Raw genomic sequence first — 23,197 nt, 5'->3', positions numbered from 1 at the left:
AATTAACTTTGAACTCTAACATGGTTGAACAAATAATATATAACTTTGAACCTTAACATGGAGAAATTAAACAAAATCACTGTATTTCGAAAAAAATAAAGAAAGGAGAAAGAAACCTAACTTGGGAATGGAGGTCGCCGGCGGTGGAGCTGCTGCCGTTGGTGGTTGTCGGTGGCGTGGGTTGCACCGCTGCTGCTGGGAGTCAAGGGGGGGGGGGTTGAGTGTGAGAGAGTAAAGAGAGATTTTGGGGAATTTTTTTGAAAGAATGGGAGGGGAAACCCGATTTTGACACTGGAATTAAAAATAGCGACCAACTTTGGTCGCTATTTTGGTAGCAAAATAAGTTTTGACTTTTTGACCAAAATAGCGACCAAAGTTGGTCGCTATTTCTAAAAAAATTAAATTACTTTTAATTCAATTTAAAATTATGTACATATGTAGTATAAATTTAGGATTTTAATTCAATTTAAGCTATATATATATATATATACATATATATATATATATATTAATTGATATAAGTCAAGACGTTTTAATTTATTGTTAATATATATACATGCATATGAGTAGGTTATAAGTCGATGAATCAATTTACAAGTGTATCAATACCTAAAAGAACCCGTCCCTGTGTTCCGAGCGCTTCATGTTCTTATATATACATACCTAATATTATATCGAATATATATTAACATATAATACACTTAGTATATATACTATACTATACTATGCACTAAGTATTAGTGATTAGCTAATATTATATCGAATATAGCTTATATATATATATATATACACACACATATATTAATTGATATAAGTCGAGACATTTTAATTTATTGTTAATATATATACATGCATATGAGTAAGTTATAAGTCGATGAATCAATTTACACTATACTATATACTTAGTTTATATAATAAACTTAGTATATATATATACTATACTATACTATGCACTAAGTATTAGTGCATTAGCTAATATTATATTGAATATAGCTTATATATAGCTTATTTATATATATATTAATTGATATAAGTCGAAACGTTTTAATACCTAAAAGAACTCGTCCCTGTATATATTGGAGTATATAGTATATATATATATACTATATACTATATTATACTATATATATCGAATATACCTTGATATATAATACACTATACTATATATATAGTATAGTGTATTATATAATACACTATACTATACACTTAGTATATATAATACACGTATATATAATACACTTAGTATATATATACTATACTATACTATGCACTAAGTATTAGTGCATTAGCTAATATTATATCGAATATAGCTTATATATATATATATATATATATATATATATATATATATATATATATATTAAAACGTCTCGACTTATATCAATTAATATATGTATATATACATATACATACACACACATATATATATATATATATAGCTTATATACTATATACTATATTATACTATATATATTGAATATACCTTGATATATAATACACTTAGTATATATACTGTATATATATATATATATAGCTTAAATTGAATTAAAATCCTAAATTTATACTACATATGTACATAATTTTAAATTGTATTATATATATATATATATATATATATATATATATATAGAAATAGATATATTAGATCTATATGAACTAGATTTATATTCAGATTAATGATCACATATTAAGTTAATAAAATCTGTTTATAAATGAAACATAACACTTTTCATTATATAAGATTCTATAACACCCAGAAATGGAAACTTCTTAAAACTCTCAGTAACATAAATAGAAAAATAGATTGTGTTAAACACAATATTAAAACCTGCAAAGACATAATTAGATATAATAGATTACGTAATAAAGCTTTATTAACTATAGAAAATGAAATTGAATATAAGTCGAGACGTTTTAATTTCTTGTTAATATATATATATATATATGCATATGAGTAGGTTATAAGTCGATGAATCAAATTACAAGTGTATCAATACCTAAAAGAACTTGTCTCTATGTTCCGAGCGCTTCATGTTCTTATATATATATATATATATAGACACACACGCACGCTTCGTAATACTTCTTAACTGCATATATAGCATGTTAGAGTATATTTTAGTCTATTCATCCTTTGTATTACAAAAGTGTTAACGGGTTACATTTATATTATTTAGATAGTAAATACAAAAGTGATTTTTAATTTTGACCATTGTTGACCTGAAAAGAGACCAACTTTGGTCGCTAAATATACATAAATTTAAATTAGCGACCAAAGTTGGTCGCTAAATTTAAATCAGATTTATTTATATTTTATATAATATTTAAAATAATAATATAATTGTTAAACGGTCCTAGATTAGCGACCAAAGTTGGTCTCTATTTTCGTAATCGACCAAATTTGGTCGCTAAATTTGAATTATATTTTTTTATATTTTATAAAAAAATTTAAATAAAAATATAATTATTAAAATTTTATAATTGGGTCCCATTTTAGCGACCAAAGTTGGTCGCTATCTGCTTACCCCTTAATTAGCGACCAACTTTGGTCGCTAATTTAAGTTATATTTATTTATATTTTATAATTTTTTTAAAATAATATTATAATTATTATAATTATATAAGTGGGTCCCCCTGTAGCGACCAACGTTGGTCGCTAATCTCAGTATACCTTTGACCAAGCAAGTCTGACCAGTCCGGCCAATATTTTGACAAAATTAGCGATCAAGTAGCGACCAACCTTGGTCGCTAATGTATATCAAATAATTATTTTATTATTTTCGTCAATTTAGCGACCAACTTTGGTCGCTTTTCTTGACAGACCAACTTTGGTCGCTAAAGTTTGGTCACTTTTTTCCAGAATTCAAGTAGTGATGGTAGCTGTCATAAATTTCTTCTGAGCTGATGCATAACATTTTCTCGGCAGGTTTGTCAGAAATAATGACTGTTGCAAAACCACTATTGTAACTAATAGTGACTTCAAATTGACATCTATTATAATGTAGAGTAAATATTTGGTTAGATTAATAAAAACAAAATAACTGTAAACTCTAAATAGTCATTAATCATATAGAAAAATCTAGTAGCATTTATACCTTGAAATTAGATGAGTGGATCGTTGACAGTTTGTACAATAAATTATCCTTCGAGAGAAAGATCTCGTGAACAATTGTTTACAGTCAGAACAATCTAACACACAAAATCGTTGGGTCTCATTTGGCAGAGAAAGTTAAACTTCGACATAAAATACTTGTCCCTATATAATTCAAGAATGCCACATTTTTTTTTGTTGTGATTACAAAAAATAATTAAATTTCGATAGAATAATATAATTTATGTTGTTCTTACTTGAGGTTGCGCTTGGATATTAAAAATAGCTATGATTTCATCCTCAAAGGGAACCACCATAATAGAGCCTGTGGAAGATGTACTCTTTATCTTGTATGCATTAAGCATTTGTTCATTTATTTTGGCCCTACAAGGTAGATAAAATCTAAAAGATTTGTTCTTGTATATATTAATGCATTATATCAACAATATGCTTCTACAGATGCATAATTCACAAAGAAATACATACATAGTACTATGACTTCAACTCAACAGCTTGTGGATAGGGAGGATTGAATTGGATTGTTGTACTAAATTTGTTCGACAGTCCGCTGAATTTGTTCGACGATCTTACATGCATTCAAATATTAAGATTTGATTTCATTGTTTGACATTTGGAAAGGAAAAAGATAAAATCATGTAAGTACTAATACCTGATGATGATCTACCAATTTTTCTAGCAAGAATAACTGGGTATTCATTCAGTTGTTTCAAAAGTTTATTCCCATAAAGATTAATGAAATCTTTCCAGAGAGAGAATTTTGTCGTTTTTTTCCAGTAAACAATGAGTAGAAGATATTCAAATACTATATTGAAGCCACATGAAGAAAATATAATATTGCTACCAGGGAACTTGTAAAATGATTCACAAACCCAAAACTTGAAGCATATAGAAGAAATATGAAAGGAGCATGAGATGACAACAATTCATAATATTGATGATTTATATTCTGATATAATTGGTCATTAATTTTAACCAACATACTCTCGTAGCAAGGAAGTTCAAGTAAATGTAGCAAAAAATAATAGTTAAATGTGAACTTGGACTGTATACTAAACCTCAAATATAAGACATTTTTTATTTACAAGGTAATGTAAATTCAGAAGTCACAAACATGAAGACACAAAAACTGAAAAAGTAAAATACCTGCCATATAAATAAATTCTCCCAAATATTTAAGTTGCAAAAACAAAAGAAGTCAAGTGCTTAGGGAAACAAAGAACGAAATATTTTACTTTGCAATCACATAAATCAAGCATCCAAGCTACATCACATATACTTTGAGCTTAGTAGGTTAATATGAAAATGTGAACAATAACAAATATCTAGCTTAGACAAAAAAAAAGATGCCCACATACAATGGATAATGACAGAGAGTCAAACTGCACTTAACATTTCTACAATGTTTGGAAAATTGCGAAGCTGGGGAAGAATTGGTCTTTTGAATCGGTTAGCATCCAAGTCGAAAATCTTTCATTTTCATAACAAGCCAATCTCCTTTTTATGACATTGTAGCTTTTTGTATTATACTAAAACTAATTCAAATAACTGAAAAGTCAATTTTATTTTGAACAAAATGTTCCCTTAACATATCATCAGGGCAACAAATTCTGTTAATTTGAAAGAAAGAACTAAATCATTCACCCAGTTATTGGCTATTGTATTATATCAAGAATACATTAAGGTTACTCATTTTCAATAAAAGGAAGCCCTATTTCTCTAAGAAAAACTTTGGAACTATGAAAATATAAGATGGAAGTTACACCTTCAATCTGGTTAAGGTAATGCACGAAGTCACAACCTAATGGCTAAGATGTTCTTTTTCACACATTGCATTTTTCAGAATCCTAATAAAGCCACTATCCTGAGGTTTAGCTTGAAGCTTTCGTTTCTATGTGTGCATGATTTAACAAGAACCATATTTCAAGGGTGCGAGCGCTTCACCCTCTTACCACACAACAATACTACAATATGGAAATATAATCTCAAACTAAAATGCTGCAAATGGTTACAAAATTAAAGTTCTGAATTAATATCATAAATATTGATTTCAAATTAGATAATACATAGGCATTGCTAGACGATTCAGAAAAGACAATAACATCATAGTTGAATCACATGCAATTTTTTTTTGCCACAAAAAGAGAAAAACCGGCAGCTACAACAAATAAAAGCACAGTCGTAAACCTCATTGTTTAGAAATTTAATTATATTGTTATTCATTTACAAAGCTAATTCAAGTAGTAGCATATCTAGATCCCTTTGTGTATCACGTATGCAAGAAAAAGAAAAACTTTTATGTTCAATCTTGCCATAAATACAGCACAATTAATATTAGAGCCTGCTTCGTGTACACCATAACATTAGCATTCATACAGTGTAACCCTTCTCTTTATATGCACCAAGACTTGATGAATGGCTTACTACTCAATTGCTTTTATTAGCCATAGTAATTATCATCTCCTCTTCACGTTAAAAAAGGTTCTACCCTAAAATCCCAAGAGAAAAGTAGTAAAACAGAGAGCCTAAATCATGATACCCTTTAACAGGTAGTAACTATCGATTTTTGCACTGAGTAGATGAAATATCGGATATGAAATTGGAACTACCAAAGTAGATGAAAAAAAGGGACACTAATAATGACGATTGACTTGGAATAGTTTTCTTTCCTATTTCTCTGCAGAGACGTGCTTTTTTGTTGTTTTTGTGCTTGAAGCTCTAGATGCACTTTCTGATATTCTTATACCTCTTAACTTGTGCTTTTGTTGGTTCTAAGGCATATGGATGATTTCGTTCTTTCCCACTGGAAATTTTCAAGTTGCTCTTTGGTGTTGTAATGACCCGACCGGTCGTTTTGAGCTTTTGCACTTTGCTCGCCAGTCTCGGGCATGACTTACCCCGTGTGGTGTATTATGACTTATGTAAATCGTTGGTGTTGGGTTTCAGGTTAATCACAATGAATTTGGAAGAACAGTCTCAGTTGAAAGCTTAAAATTTGAAAGGTTTGACCAAGATTTGACTTATGTGTATTTGATCTCAGATTGAAATTTTTATGATTTTGTAAGCTCTGTTAGGTGATTTGGGACTTAGGAGTGTGATCAGAATGCATTTTGGAAGTCCGTGGAAGGTTTAGGCTTGGATTGGCGAAATTGAGATTTCTGCGCTTTCCGGTTGATAGGTGAGATTTTGATATAAAGGTCGGAATGAAATTCCGAGAGTTTCAGTAGCTTCGTTGTGTCATTTGGGATGTGTGTGCAAAATTTCAGGTCATTCAGACGAGATTTGATAGACCTTTTGAGCGAAAGCATAATTTAAGAGTTCTTGGAGTTCTTAGCCTTGAATCATATGTTAAATTGATGATTTGATGTTGTTGTAAGCATTCCGATGTGATGAACAAGTTTGAACGATGTCATGGGATGTGTTAGTACAATTAGTTTGAAGTTTCGGGGGTCCTGAGTAGGTTCCGGGATGTTTTAGGCCTAAAATCATAGTTGCAGCAGGTCCAGGAGGGTTGCAGGCCCCAGAACTCACCCACGTGGTCCGCACAAAAGTGGGCGCGGCCGCGGTGAAGAACCTTCCCGCGGGTCTTACTTCGGAAGCTCATATCGTTTGATCTACAAGGAATGTTGAGGTGATTCAAAAATGAAAGTTGTAGCGCTTCGTGTCTAGTTTCCAGAAAGGTAAAGATATCTCAATTTGGACATCTGTAGCGAAAGGTATGGTCAAAATACTCGGACCGCGGTTGATTTGATGCGGCCCACGGTGGCTGAAATCTGAGCGGTACTCTATAAATATGAGGTTTTGGGTTTTATTTGCTATTTTGACCTAGAGAGATCGGATTTTGGCGATTGTTTTAAGGTTTTTCAAGAAATTCATCGGGGTAAGTGATTCTAACTCAGATTTGGCTAGAGTACATGAATCTATCATTGAATTCATCATTTAATCCGTGATTTGGAATGGAATTTGGGAAGAAAATGGTGAAACCTTTCAAAAATGTAAAATGATAATTTGAAGGGCCAAATGGTATCAGAATTGGATAATTTTGGTATGGTTAGACTCGTGAGAGCATAAGTATTCTAGTTTTGTGAATTTTGTCAAATTTCGAGACGTGGTCCCGTGGCTCGGGTTTTGGTAATTTCGGGAATCGTGCCCTTTATTGATTGTTTTCGCTTGGGCTTTGTTCCCTTAGCATATTGCGACGTATTTGTTCTGATTTTGGATAGATTCGGCGCACGTGGAGGCCAATTTGAGGGGCAAAGGCGTCGCAAGCTAGAGAATTAGCCGGTTCGAGGCGAGTAATGATTGTAAATGATATCTTGAGGGTTTGAAACCCCAGATTTGCACATCGTAGTGCTGTATTGAGGTGAGACACGCGTTGGATGACGAGCGTGGGGTCTTTTACTATTGGGGATTGTGACTTGGTCCATCCCGATTGATGATTTTACCGCGTATTTAACTGAAAACTAATTGTTATCATCATTATTTGGGCTGAATGCCATATTTGGGCCTAGTGCCAGCTATTTGAACTCTTCGGGGATTGTTGTTTGATATTTCCTCACTGTTAGATTATATAGTTGAACTCAGTCATATTATTTTCTACTATATTCAAAACTCAGCCATGTTTACTCTGCTCTAACACTTGAAATTGTATTTAAATAATATTTTGGTCTGAGCATCATGTTTTAATGTTGCCCGAGGGGCTTATGTGAACTTTGACTGAGTAAGGCCGAGGGCATGTATTGTGAGGATACTCTTGGATCGGGCTGCACATCGCAGCAGTGAGATACTGATTTATATGAGGCCGAGGGCCTAGATTTAATGCCACTAGATGTCTTGATATTGCGCTTGGGCCGTAAGGGCCCCTCCGGAGTCTGCACACCCCTAGTGAGCGTCGTCGATGATAAATGGATTGGGCTGCACGCCCCAACGATGTATGGATCGGGCTGCACACCGCAGCAGTGCTGGTACTGTTCTATGTGTTTACTTTATTTCATTGTCTGCCATTATCTGTTGTTGTGCTACTTCATGTGATATCTAGCTGGTTGCCTGACATTATCCGTTAATTGAGTGTTGTGCCCGAGGGGCGGATTTCCGTGCTTATCTGCACTATTTGTTTTGTATTCATTTGCGTAACTGTTGATAAAGTCATTTTCAAAAGAGGTTTAAACTGAGCTAAGATATTTCTAAAGATTTCACAGCTTCACTATTTTTCTCAAAGGGTTTTTCACTGCCTCTCTACAGCATGTTGGTTGCTTTACGTGATTTCTTACTGCTCAGTTGTTATTTACCTTTATTACTCACTGAGTTGGAGTACTCACTTTACTCCCTGCACCTTGTGTGCAGATGCAGGTATTTAAACACCCAGTAGCGGGTTTTTAGCCGATCGGAGGCTAAGTTATCGGAGTTTAGCAAGGTGACCGCCAGCGTTCGCGGCACTACATTTCTTCCTTTTGTTTATTAGTCCTGTTTTGTATAATTCAGACCGTGTAGTTGTATTTATACTCCAATAGATGCTCGTGACTTGTGACACCCTGGTTTGGACTGTGACGGGATGGTTTCTTCTATTGTCATCGTTATTTCCCACAAATTATGGCTATTATATCATGTTTAGAACTGTTTATGATATTTAACTGTTTAAAAGAAATGTTCTGTTTTGGTCTGGCTGGCCTTTTCTTCACGAGAGGCGCCATCACGATCGGGTTCGGGAATTGGATCATGACAAGTTGGTATCAGAGCCTAGGTTACATAGGTCTCACGAGTCATGAACGGGTTTAGTAGAGTCTCGTGGATCGGTGCGGATACGTCTGTATTTATCCTCGAGAGGCTGCAGAACCTTTAGGAAAACTTCACATTCTTGAATTTTTATCATGCGTCCTTGATTTAGCTTGAAAAGTAACTCTTGAAATTCCTTCCACGCGTTCGCATGTGCGCATGAGCACTCAGAATCAGATGTGCCTTGATGGCTTGCGATCCCTCGATCGAGGGGCGAGATGCAATCTCTGTGAGTTGATATTGGGCCAGTCTGGAGGACTTGAGGCTGGATCTTTGCCTATGGCTTAAGCACCGAGGTGCTGATTGTGTGAGCAAGTGTTTTGAACTCATACGTTCGGTATTGCCCCTATTGGTGTGAATGACGGCTGGGTAGCTACGTGATGAATATATTAGTACTGCGAGATGTATCTATATGACTCGAAAGTGGAGAGGAAGGTCTGCTGGATGATAGATGAGCCATTAAGTGTTTGATTTCCATTGTAATTGGATGTGTAGCCTCGAGTTATAGGCACGTGAAGAATCTTTTCATGTCTCCTAGTTGGAGTGAAGTAAATTTCATGTTGTGGTATGAGTTCAGACTCAGGAAGATTAAGCGACTGTGTAATGTGTATGACAGTGGAAGGTATACAGAAATGTTATATTAAGGCGAAGCAGGCTGGTTGTCTCCTGTGGTGTTGTGAGATTGTGTGATCCTTATGTTGTCTGTTAGAAGATCTCATTCACAAGTGAAACATATGTGTTGAAATTTAAATTTGGGTCACTTAATAGAGTGGGCTTAATTGCTACGAGAGTGAATGCGAGATTTGCATAGAGTTAAAGTACCCGATGGTCGGTGTTTCAAGAGCTTATGAAGGACTGAGTCTAATCTCACTATGGTACTATGGAAGCAATAAAGTATATGCATTATAAGTTATGGTGCGTGTTTCGATCTATGGATTTGAGCCAAGTGGGGGGAGTCCGCAATTGAATAGTTGATTGCACGGTTATGTGCTCTAATGGTTCTAGTTTGAGGCGTATTTGCGAATCAGTTATGGCTCGAGTAAAGGAAATTTCAATAAAGGTTATGTTATGCCTTATGGGTGTACGAGAATCGGGGAATGACTTGAGTTATGGTTGGTAAGGAATGCTCGGTGCATGGGGCAGGAAGTTGCTTGGTTATATTGAAATGAGGTCACATTCTGCAGTGTTGGAGTGCAAATGAAGCACAGGTTGTTCGGTTCATTTAATCAACCTAACTGCGGTTTGAGTAGAGTGGATGCCTCTAGAGAATGGTCCTATTGTGTTCAAAATTTTACATGCAATAATTGGAGGCTTTCAAGTTGTACTTATGGATAGAAACTGAGTTTTCCTTGGAAGACGTCAAGACTTGTGGTGTTTTCTATATTAATTGTGGGATTCTATGTATTAATATTAGGAGGTAACGGATTTAGATCCGCAGGAAGTTCTTTAGAGCGAAGTATTTCGAATGTAGTGCTTTTGGGTATAATTAAGAAAGAATATCAAGTTGAAGATGAATTAGAAGGAAATTTAGATAGATGGGGTAGCTTTATAGTAGACCGAATCGGTATGGTAAGGATATGACTAATTCCTGGTGTGTGTTCGAGGTAATAAGTTCTTTCAGGTATTTTGCGGCGATGCTCTTAGGTTTTGATGGCTTGCTTAGCTTGGTTGAGTTAGAAGGATTCAGTCCTGACATATCTGATTTGTGCAAAGGGAACTCGGAGAGTTCTTGATGGTTTCCACCACAGTTAGAGAGGTATATTTTCCTATTAGCATGAGGAGCATGGAATGTATAGTGGTTCTCTTCTAGATAAAATCAATGGGGAGTTCTTGGTTAGTGGAATGCATAGTTGCTTGTGATTTGGAAGGGATATGAAGTTCTCATGGTTATCCTAGGATGGTACGGGTTATGCGGTATGTTGTGAAGGATTGAGAATCACGTGTGTAAGGTACAATTCAATTCTGAGCGGGAAGTCATAGAAATTCTTAGGCAGCACGAGCAATTTCAGATGATTTGAAAAATGATCTTCAGATGATTAAAGAAATGGTAATGCTAACTGAGGTGATTTGGCGAGGGTGTATGTTTTAGGAAAAGGGCAATGTGATTAAGTTGATGGGACTTTGGTAGTATTGCGGCACTTTCTGGCTAGATCGACTGCTGATATTCGAGTCTGCTTGGTGGCATAGAAGAATGTTAGAGTATCTCGTGAAATGATTGGGTATTAAAGGTGTAGCATATACGTGGACGGCGAAATTGGGATCGGATATGGTGATTCATGGGCCATGTGGATTTGGAGACGGAAGTTCTCATATTCAGTCTATATTATGGTTGTGGATCATGTATATCGACACTGTTTAGCGACTATCAGGATTTGGAGACCCGGGCAGATCTTTTGTGGCTTGGTAGATTAGATCTTGGACGTGATATTGGGTTCAGACTGGTTGTCTCCGTGTTGCGTTATTCTGGGCTATTACGCTTGGGGCTATGCCGGAAATGCCACGGGTTGGGTGGCGAGGTGCGTCGGATTATGTTCTAGTAGAGTGGTTTATATTTCAAGGACCCAGCGGATGGCTGGGAAGGATTGCCTTTCTTAATTGAGCTTTCGGGATGGATGTCAGTGCAGAGGATTCTACCACTGATTCAATTGCGGTGTTGAGGGACTCTCCGGATGTGTTTCTTGTGGTCGGGCATGTCACCAGGCAGGGTTGTTGATTACGGTATTGACTTGGTGTCGGGCACCGTATCGTATGGCTCCGGCAGGAGTTATAGTAGTGGGAGGAGCAGATTCAGGCTTCCTTGATAAGGAGTTCGTTAGCAGGCTAATGTGGATGCGTGTTCTAGCGGAGTCGGCTTAGTTGTCCCCAAACTGTATTGTTGAGGGACAGGTTGATACGACCGTTATTGAGCTTACTAGTGATCTGGTAGATCTATGAGTTGCCTTCCTGTGTTGCGAGACGTTATGATTTTTGGGTTATGGGCACATATGGTGCGGTTGTATTGGGGTTCATAGTGGAAGTCGAGCGGGGAAAAGTAATTGGGTGTTGCTCGGCGAATGGCGTATCAGTTATGTCCTATTGGTTTCCGTGGTATATGTTATTTGTTTCACTGTCAAATTGTGCATGATTGTCGATTTCGAGCATATTGGCTTGAGGTGTTCCATGTGGAACAGTGGTTGGATAGAATCGTGCATTGCAACGAAGATTCTGTGGAGGCATGATCCTTCGGGTTAGATTCGTATGTTCTATTTCGATGATGTGAGATAGGTCCTCAACCTTGTGTTGATGTGGATCTGGTGAGCTTGAGGTAAAGCTCTTTCATTTAAGTCATTTTCATGATTTGAGTAGGTTCGGACCGTTGCTTATTGGTGCGCGTATTATGCAAGTCGTGGCTTAGGCCTCTATTGACATGTCATGTTACCAGAGTGGTGTGTTGGATTAGGGGAGATTTCCGGGATTATTAATGAATACGAACGGATTTAATTTCATCTTGTTTGAAGGATAATATCGAGGTTCGGTTCGGAAATTGTTGTGGTATTAGAAAAAAAGGGAAGTGGCTTCATGAATGGTTGATCTGGGAAAATGGTTATGGCTTACCACGTTTTTTTTGTGATCATTGGCAGTATATGAAAGTGTTGGGGTAAGACTTTAGTTGATAAGAGTTTTTCTATTGGTATTCGGGTGCTGTGTGCAGTTGCTGTAATTAGAAGTTATCACTACGAGTGTTTAAGTCATGTGGTATATCAAATGATTGCATCTGAGATTGCAAGTATGGGTAATTACAGCTTGTTCGAACTTATTCTGAATATAGATATGAGATTCTGATCTTGTGAATAATTTCATAAGCGGAAATGTGGTTCTAAGGCTTATGGGTTAGATTGGGTTATGAAATTTCAATTACTGTGTGTTATCGGACCTATATGAGATAGGGTAACGTAGGATCAACCCCGGGTATATGCATGGTAAGGTTATTCAGCGATTAGCTGGCTTTTAGAACAACTTTGGGCACGTTCGCGGACGAACGTATGTTTAAGTGGGGGAGGATGTAACGACCCGATCGATCGTTTTGAGCTTTTGCATTTCGCTCGCTAGTCTCGGGCATAACTTACCCCGTGTGGTGTATTATGACTTATGTAAATCGTTGGTGTTGGGTTTCAGGTTAATCAGAATGAATTTGGAATAACAGTCTTAAAATTTGAAAGGTTTGACCAAGATTTGACTTATGTGTATTTGATCTCGGATTGAAATTTTTATAATTTGGTTAGCTCCGTTAGGTGATTTGGGACTTAAGAGTGTGATCGAAATGCATTTTGGAAGTTCGTGGAAGGTTTAGGCTTGGATTGGCGAAATTGAGATTTCGGCGCTTTCCGATTGATAGGTAAGATTTTGATATAAAAGTCGGAATGAAATTCCGAGAGTTTCAGTAGCTTCGTTGTGTCATTTGGGATGTGTGTGCAAAATTTCAGGTCATTTGGACGAGATTTGATAGACGTTTTGAGCGAAAGCATAATTTAAGAGTTCTTGGAGTTCTTAGGCTTGAATCATATGTTAAATTAATGATTTGATGTTGTTGTAAGCGTTCTGAAGTGATGAACAAGTTTGAACGATGTCATGGGATGTGTTGGTACAATTAGTTTGAAGTTTCGGGGGTCCCGGGTAGGTTCCGGGATGTTTTAGGCCTAAAATCATAGTTGCAGCAGGTCCAGGAGGGTTGCAGGCCCCAGAACTCACCCACGTGGTCTGCACAAAAGTGGGCGCGGCCGCGGTGAAGAACCTTCCCGCTGGTCCTGCTTCGGAAGCTCATATCGTTTGATCTACAAGGAATGTTGAGGTGATTCAAAAACGAAAGATGTAGAGCTTCGTGTCTAGTTTCCAGAAAGGTAAAGATATCTCAATTTGGACATTTGTAGCGAAAGGTATAGTCAAAATACTAAAGCCTATCACACAGAGGAAGGCCTTTGCGGCCGGGGTTGTTTTTGCGCGGACCGCACTGGCTAGCGCGGACCGCGGTTGATTTGATGCGGCCCGCGATAGCTAAAATCTGAGCGGTACTCTATAAATATGAGGTTTTAGGTTTTATTTGATATTTTGACTTAGAGAGCTCGGATTTTGGCGATTTTTCGAAGGTTTTTCAAGAAATTCATCGGGGTAAGTGATTCTAACTCAGATTTGGCTAGAGTACATGAATCTATCATTGAATTCATCATTTAATCCGTGATTTGGAATGGAATTTGGGAAGAAAATGGTGAAACCTTTCAAAAATATAAAATGATGATTTGAAAGGCCAAATGGTATCAGAATTGGATAATTTTCGTATGTTAGACTCGTGAGAGCATAAGTATTCTAGTTTTGTGAATTTTGTCAAATTTCGAGACGTGGGTCCGGGGCTCGAGTTTTGGTAATTTCGGGAATCATGCCCTTTATTGATTGTTTTCGCTTGGGCTTTATTCCCTTAGCATATTGTAACGTATTCGTTCTGATTTTGGATAGATTCAACGCATGTGGAGGCCGATTTGAGGGGCAAAGGCGTCGCGAGCTAGAGAATTAGACGGTTCGAGGTGAGTAATGATTGTAAATGATATCTTGAGGGTTTGAAACCCCGGATTTGCACATCGTAGTGCTGTATTGAGGTGAGACACGCGCTGGATGATGAGCGTGAGGTATTTTACTATTGGGGATTGCGACTTGGTCCGTCCCGATTGATGATTTTACTGCGTATTTAACTGAAAACTAATTGTTATCATCATTATTTGGGCTGAATGCCATTTTTGGGCCTAGTGCCAGCTATTTAAACTCTTTAGGGATTGTTGTTTGATATTTCCGCACTGTTTGATTATATAGTTGAACTCAGTCATGTTATTTTCTACTGTTTTCAAAACTCAGCCATGTTTACTCTGCTCTAACACTTGAAATGGTATTTTAAATAATATTTTGTGTTGAGCATCATGTTTTACTGTTGCCCGAGGGGCTTATGTGAATTTTGACTGAGTAAGGCCGAGGGCCTGTATTGTGAGGATACTCTTGGATCGGGATGCACGCCGCAGCAGTGAGATACTGATTTATATGAGGCCGAGGGCCTAGATTTGATGCCACGAGATGGCTTTATATTGCGCTTGGGCCGTAAGGGGCCCCTCCTGGAGTCTGCACACCCCTAGTGAGCGCTGTCGATGATAAATGGATCGGGTTGCACGCCGCAGCGATATATGGATCGGGCTGCACGCCGCAGCGGTGCTGGTACTGTTCTATGTGTTTACTTTATTTCATTGTCTGCCATTATCTGTTGTTGTGCTACTTCATGTGATATCTAGCTGGTTGCCTGGCACTATCCGTTAATTGAGTGTTGCGCCCGAGGGGCGGATTTCCGTGCTTATCTGCACTATTTGTTTTGTATTCATTTGCATAACTGTTGATAAAGTCATTTTCAAAAGAGGTTTAAACTGAGCTAAGATATTTCTAAAGATTTCACAGGTTCACTATTTTTCTCAAAGGGTTTTTCACTGCCTCTCTACAGCATGTTGGTTGCTTTACGTGATTTCTTACTGCTCAGTTGTTATTTACCTTTATTACTCACTGAGTTGGAGTACTCACTTTACTCCCTGCACCTTGTGTGCAGATGCAGGTATTTAAACACCCAGTAGCGGGTTTTTAGCCAATCAGAGGCTAAGTTATCGGAGTTTAGCAAGGTGACCGCCAGCGTTCGTGGCACTACATTTCTTCCTTTTGTTTATTAGTCCTGTTTTGTATAATTCAGACCGTGTAGTTGTATTTATACTCTAATAGATGCTCGTGACTTGTGACACCCCGGTTTGGACTGTGACGGGATGGTTTCTTCTATTGTCATCGTTATTTCCCACAAATTATGGCTATTATATCATGTTTAGAACTGTTTATGATATTTAACTATTTAAAAGAAATGTTCCGTTTTGGTCTGGCTGGCATTTTCTTCACGAGAGGCGCCATCACGATCGGGTTCGGGAATTGGGTCGTGACAGGTGTTCATGATACCCTTTAACAAGTAGTAACTACCGATTTTTGCACTGAGCAGATGGAAAATCGGATCTGAAATTGCAACTACCAAAGTAGATGAAAAAAATTGATAAATTAATTTTTGGGGAAAAAAAGTAGGAGACATTCAGATCTGAAATTAGAACATTCAAAGTAGATGGAAAAAACTGATAAAGTAATTCTTGATAGAAGTTTGAATGAGCAATAATAGAACATACAAAAAATTTCAGCATGAAATCCGAAATTTTGAAAAGAGATAGAAAGGAGATGAGAAAAAAATTTACCAAGCTAGTTGAGCAGATGAATCAAAGTAAAGGAGATGAAAGTGACTTACAGATGAGTAAAGGAGATGAAAGTAATTGAGCAAAGTAGATGAAAGTGACTAGAAAAGTATAAGGTGTTGGGGTTTTTTGATGGATGCAAGGTTTTGATGGAAAAGTGACGGAAAAGTCTAGAATAGTGTAGATAAAATAATATTAAAATAATAAAATAAGAGAGTATAATGACAAATATACCCTTGGTCGACCAACTTCTCATTTTATATATATATCTTCGACGAGTTTTTATTTATAACAAAAAAAAAAAAAAAAAAAAAAAGTGGTTCACTTTGCAGCATTTGTTGGAAGCTTATAAAAAAAGCATAGTTTTATACATGTTCTTAGACTATTATATAATCTCCTTGAAGCAAGGAAGGAAAGGAATCATTATAGACTCGGGAGTTAAGAAGGGTTGGAAAAACAAACGTAAGTATAATGTATGTTTTCAACTAATCTCTGTCTTATTCTATAGCTAAGCCAAAAATTAGTTTTAAAAAGAGTAAGGAGGCAAACTTGGTGATGATAGATTGATAAAATTTTATTCAAATTTGGGTAGTGGTTGCTCCTATTCAAATATACAGGATATTTTGTATAACTCATTAAAATTCAGATTAACAAAGAAAGATAAAAGAAAATCGTTTTGAATTTGGTGCTTATCAATCCATCAAACAATTTTCTCTCAATCCCACCCAAAAAGCCACATTGCCATTATGAATACGACAAATTGTGATAAAACTCAAGTTCATACTGTTGTTTATCCTGTATTTGTAAATAATAATTCTGGAAATTAAAACGTTAGCTTATAAACGTAAATATAAATAAAACAGAAATTTATTCGAGCCCACTAAATTCACAGTGTTTCCTTAAGGAATTCAATCCCCTTCTAGTACCCAAGATTATGGATTATTTCCTTCCAGGATAGAACGAATTACACACTGGTGTAGCGGTACTTCAAACCCCAGTGTTTCAGCGAACACAAAGTTCGGCAGCAAATCATACTTACGGATGCTTTGTTTATAGTTTAAAACAATGCAGAACAAGGGAGGAGAACTCAGAAGTCGAATGAAAATTCAGAGAGGAAGGAATGCAATTTATAGTCGATGTTGAGTTCTTACTGAAGAGGATATCAGTAGTTCTGTAAACTGAAGAGGAACGATTTCTTTTTGTGTGTCTTCAACAAGCTGCTTGCACCATCTATTTATAGTGCAGTTAGCTGCTAAATACGGACCCGCTGCCACTCATTTAGTGGAGCACTTGGCCATGGTGGACGGAGCACCAGGCTGCTAACTAATGGAGCAATCACTTGCTATTATGGAGCAAGCATTTGGTAATGGTGGGAGACGCATTAGCCTGCTGGAACAAATCCACGGATTGGAACATATCCGTTACAAACAGGGATATTATTACGTTAATATTTACTATTAACAAATAAATTTGGTCCAAAAAATTAATCAATCAATCGATCATTTGACCAAATCCAAATCCGAATCCGAAGCCGAAGCCGAAGCCATAGCTGAAGCCGAGCCGAGCGAGCGAGCGACGACGACGGCGCGAGGCTTGCCTTCTTCCTAACTCTTTAAGAGCTACATGAAGTGCATTTTTATATAAACCCACCAAACTCCTTTTCCTCTGCCAATGATGGACAATGTCTCATTAAAAGGAGAGGAAAACTTAAAATTTTACTCAAAATTTTTATTTCCCTTCATTTCCCATTCACCTCTTTTTAATACCTTTCTATATTAAAAAGAAACTCAACAATCCCCCACATGAGTGGGGAATGACTATATCACGGAAGTATGCATGAAAAACTTGTGTGATTTGCAAGCAAGGATTAATTGCATCTGGATAAGTAGGTTTCCCTTTGAACTTTCCGTAGTAAACTTATGTCGAATATACTCGGTCAATCGGTAGATTTGATATCTTTGAACCGTCGAACTTTAGTGTATACCTAGACAACCATAAGTCACACAATCAATCCCTTAACCGTCTTTGGTTCTCATTGTTGTGTTCATTTCAGCCATGAACACTGCCTGGTTTCACAAGTGCGTAGAGAATTGGCCTTGCAAAATTCTCCTTGAAGCGGCTAACACTTCACACTTACATTGGTGATTCCTAAACGTGTCATCCCGTAGATACACTATTTGATATATCCTGTGTCAAATTTAGAAATCATTAAAAAGCCTTAATGCTTTATCCTTGGTACTGAACATTGTCTCATCACGAGAATGGACCAAATTTTTTGTTGACAATGTTGAACCGTCATTAATGACTTTGTTTGATATCCTTGAACCTAGATCTTGGGATCTCCAGTCTTCTAGGTAGAGTTACCGCCAAAATGACTTGTTCTCGGCCATAGTCCCATTCTCCTCGATGATTTCTCAACTACCTCTCTAGTTAGGCCTTTTGTAAGTGGATCCAACACATTATCACTTGACCTTACATAGTCAATCGTGATAATTCCTCTAGAGAGTAGTTGCCTAACGGTTTTATGTCTTCGTCGTATATGACGAGATTTACCGTTATACATAACGCTCATAGCCCTTCCAATTGCTGCTTGGCTATCATAATGTATGCATATTGGTGCCAATGGTTTGGTCCAAAATGGAATGTCTTCCAAGAAATTTCGGAGCCATTCAGCTTCTTCACCGGCTTTATCTAAGGCTATGAACTCAGCCTCCATTGTAGAGCGGGCAATACATGTTTGTTTGGACGACTTCCAAGATACCGCTCATCCACCAATAGTGAATACATATCCACTTGTGGACTTCGAATCAGTTGAACCAGTGATCCAATTTGCATCACAATATCCTTCAATCACCGCAGGATATTTACTGTAGTGCAAATCAAAGTTTTGGGTATGTTCTAAATATCCCAAAACTCGTTTCATTGCCATCCAATGAGATTGACCTGGATTGCTCGTGTATCGACTCAGTTTACTTATAGCACAAGCTATATCTGGTCATGTACAATTCATGATGTACATTAAGCATCCCAACACACGAGCATAATCCAATTGTGATATGCTTTGGCCTTTGTTCTTTGCTAATGCAAGATTCACGTCAATTGGAGTCTTTGCAATTTTAAAGCCTAAGTGCTTGAATTTTTCAAGTACTGTCTTAATATAATGAGATTGTGACAATGCCAGACCTTGAGGAGTCTTTTGGATCTTAATCCCCAGAATTAAATCCGCAACTCCCAAGTCCTTCATATCAAACTTGCTAGTTAGCATACGCTTAGTCGCATTTATGTTGGCAATGTCATTACTCATTATCAGCATATCATCTACATATAGGCAAACAATGACTATGTGATTTGGAACATTTTTAATGAACACACATTTATCATATTCATTTATCTTAAAACCATTTGACAACATTGTTTGGTCAAATTTCGCATGCCATTGTTTGGGTGCTTGTTTTAGTCCGTAGAGGAACTTAACAAGTCTACATACCTTCTTTTCTTTACTTGGAACTACAAACCCTTTAGGTTGTTCCATGTAAATTTCTTCCTCCAAATCTCCATTTAAGAAGGCTGTCTTTACGTCCATTTGATGAATTTCAAGACCATAAACTGCTGCTAAAGCTACTAGCATTCATATGGACGTAATTCTCGTCACTGGATAATATGTATCAAAGTAGTCAAGACCTTCTCGTTGTCTATATCATTTGACTACAAGTCTTGCCTTAAATTTATCAATAGTGCCATCTTCTTTCATTTTTCTTTTAAAAATCCATTTACAACCCAAAGGTCTATTTCTAGGAGGAAGATTAACCAATTCCTGTGTATGGTTTGTCAATGTGGATTCTATTTAACTATTGACTGCCTCTTTCCAGAACAATGATTCTGAAGAAGACATAGCTTCTTTAAATGTTCGAGGCTCGTTTTCCAATAAGAAAGTCACAAAATCTGGTCCAAACGAAGTTGACGTTCTTTGACGTTTACTACGTCTTGGATCCTCATGATAAAATATACTTTCTTTTGTTTCTTCCCTAGGTCGTTTAGATCCTTCACCAAACAACTCACATTTCTTTTTATACGGATATATATTTTCAAAGAACTCGGCATTATCTGATTCTATAACCGTATTATTATGAATGTCGGGATTTTCTGATTTATGAACCAAAAATCGATATGCTTTACTATTGGTCGCATATCCTATGAAAACACAATCAACTGTTTTTTGTCCTATTTTTACTCTTTTGGGTTTAGGAACTTGCACTTTTGCCAAACATCCCCACACTTTAAAATAATTCAAGTGGACTTCCTTTCTTTCCATTTTTCATATAGAATGGATTGTGTTTTGCTATGGGGTACTCGATTTAGTATTTGGCTAGCCGTAAGAATGGATTCCCCTACAAGTGTTGTGGCAAACCAGAACTTATCAACAATGCGTTCATCATCTCCTTTATTGAACGATTCTTTTTTTCTGCAATCCCATTGGATTGGGGTGTGTAAGGGGCTGTTGTTTGATGAATAATTCCATATTCTAAACATATTTGTTCAAAAGGAGATTCATATTCACCACCTCTATCACTTCTTATCATTTTTATTTTCTTGTTAAGTTGCATTTCAACTTCATTTTTGTATTGGTTGAATGCGTCTATTGCTTCATCTTTACTATTAAGTAAGTAAACATAACAATATCGAGTAGTGTCGTCAATAAAAGTTATGAAATACTTCTTTCCACCGCGAGATGGTATTGACTTCATATCACAAATATCTGTGTGAATTAAGTCTAAAGGATTTGAATTCCTTTCAACCGACTTATAAGGATGTTTAACATACTTAGATTCCACACATATTTGACATTTTGATTTTTCGCATTCAAACTTAGGCAATATTTCCAAGTTAATCATTTTCCGCAAGGTTTTATAATTGACATGACCTAAACGTACATGCCATAAATCATTTGACTCAAGTAAGTAAGAAGAATTTGAAGTCTTATTATTATTGTCAACAACTATTACATTGAGCTTGAAAAGGCCCTCGGTGAGGTAACCTTTTCCTACAAACATTTCATTCTTACTTATTACAACCTTGTCGGATACAAAAATGCACTTGAAACCGTGCTTTGCAAGAAGTCCAGTAGAGACTAAATTCTTCCTAATTTCGGGAACATGAAGGACGTTGTTCAAAGTCATGACCTTGCCAGAAGTCATCTTGAGAAATATCTTCCCATATCCTTCAATTTTTGCTGTAGCAGCATTTCCCATAGAAAGCGTCTCTTCGGGTCCAGCAAAAGCATAGGTAGAAAATGCTTCGCTCACAGCACAGACATGGCGAGTGGCTCCAGAATCAATCCACCACTCCTTAGGATTTCCTACCAGGTTGCATTCAGAAAGCATGGCACACAAGTCATCAACATCATCATGCTTTTCTACCATGTTTGCTTGACCCCTTTTCTTGTCTTTCTTCTGAGCACGACACTCCGTAGATTTGTGTCCGATTTTTCCACAGTTGTAGCAGTTTTCACTGAACCGCTTCTTGCTTGGGTTGTATTTCGGACCAGAAGCCTTCTTTCTCTTTTTATTATCTTCAACAATATTTGCTCCCATTATTGTTGAATTTCCATGGCCTCTCTTTTCAGCAGCTTTATTGTCCTCTTCGATTCTCAATCGAACAATGAGATCTTTAAGGGACATCTCCTTTCGTTTGTGTTTCAAATAATTTTTGAAGTCCTTCCACAATGGAGGCAACTTCTCAATTATTGCTGCTACTTGGAATGCTTCATTGATGACAAGACCTTCAATGAAAATTCCGTTAGTAAAATTACTAAAATTTTTACTTTCAACATCAGTATTCTTTTGAAATATACCTTCAGCAAGTAGATCATGAATAATTACTTGCAATTCCTGGACTTGGAAAATAACAGACTTGCTATCTACCATTTTGTAGTCCAAAAATTTTGCAGCGACGAATTTCTTCATCCCGACATCTTCAGTTTTGTATTTATTTTCAAGCGCATTCCACAATTCTTTTGATGTCTCCACACCACTGTATACATTATGCAGATTATCATCCAGTCCGCTAAGAATATAATTCTTGCACAAAAAATCAGAATGCTTCCACGCCTCAATCACGAGAAAGCTTTCATTCTCTGGAGTTTCATCTGCCAGATCAGGAACATCTTCCTTGATGAACTTTTGTAGACATAACGTAGTCAGATAGAAGAACATCTTCTGCTTCCAGCGCATGAAATCAATCCCGAAAAAATTTTCAGGTTTTCTGCCGGTGTTCGGCTTGTCGATCCGTTGGCAGTCACCATTGGAACAGCTTGATTTCCGTTGTCATTCGCCATTTTTTCTGGAAAAAAAATGACACAAACAAACGTTTAAAACTGGAGTAAAAAATCACGTAGATTTTAATCTCCAACAAACCGCCACGAAGGCTTTAAAACTGCAAACGGGAGTACACAAAAACCACAAAGGTTTTAGTTTCCAGAATAATAAAAGTAACACAAATACAGAAATTAAAATTATTAAATTCCTTAAGCTTATTGTTTATTCTGTATTTGTAAATAATGATTCTGGAAATTAAAACGTTATAAATGTAAATATAAATAAAACAGAAATTAATTCGAGCCCACTGAATTCACAATGTTTCCTTAAGGAATTTAATCCCCTCCTAATGCCCAAGGTTATGGATTATTTCCTCCTAGGATAGAACGAATTACACACTGGTGTAGCGGTACTTCAAACCCCAGTGTTTGAGCGAACACAAAGTTCGGCAGCAAATCACACTTACGGATGCTTTGTTTGTAGTTTAAAACAATGCAGAACAATGGAGGAGAACTCAGAAGTCGAATGGAAATTCTGAGAGGAAGGAATTCAATTTATAGTCGATATTGAGTTCTTACTGAAGAGGATATCAGTAGTTCTGTAAACTGAAGAGGAACGATTTCTTTTTGTGTGTCTTCAACAAGCTGCTTGCACCATCTATTTATAGTGCAGTTAGCTGCTAAACACGGACCCGCTGCCACTCATTTAGTGGAGCACTT

The sequence above is a fragment of the Nicotiana tabacum genome, chromosome 3 (assembly GCF_000715075.1).
Source record: "Nicotiana tabacum cultivar K326 chromosome 3, ASM71507v2, whole genome shotgun sequence".
NCBI classification, from domain to species: Eukaryota; Viridiplantae; Streptophyta; class Magnoliopsida; order Solanales; family Solanaceae; genus Nicotiana; species Nicotiana tabacum.
Note: the sequence above shows the minus strand (reverse complement) of the source record.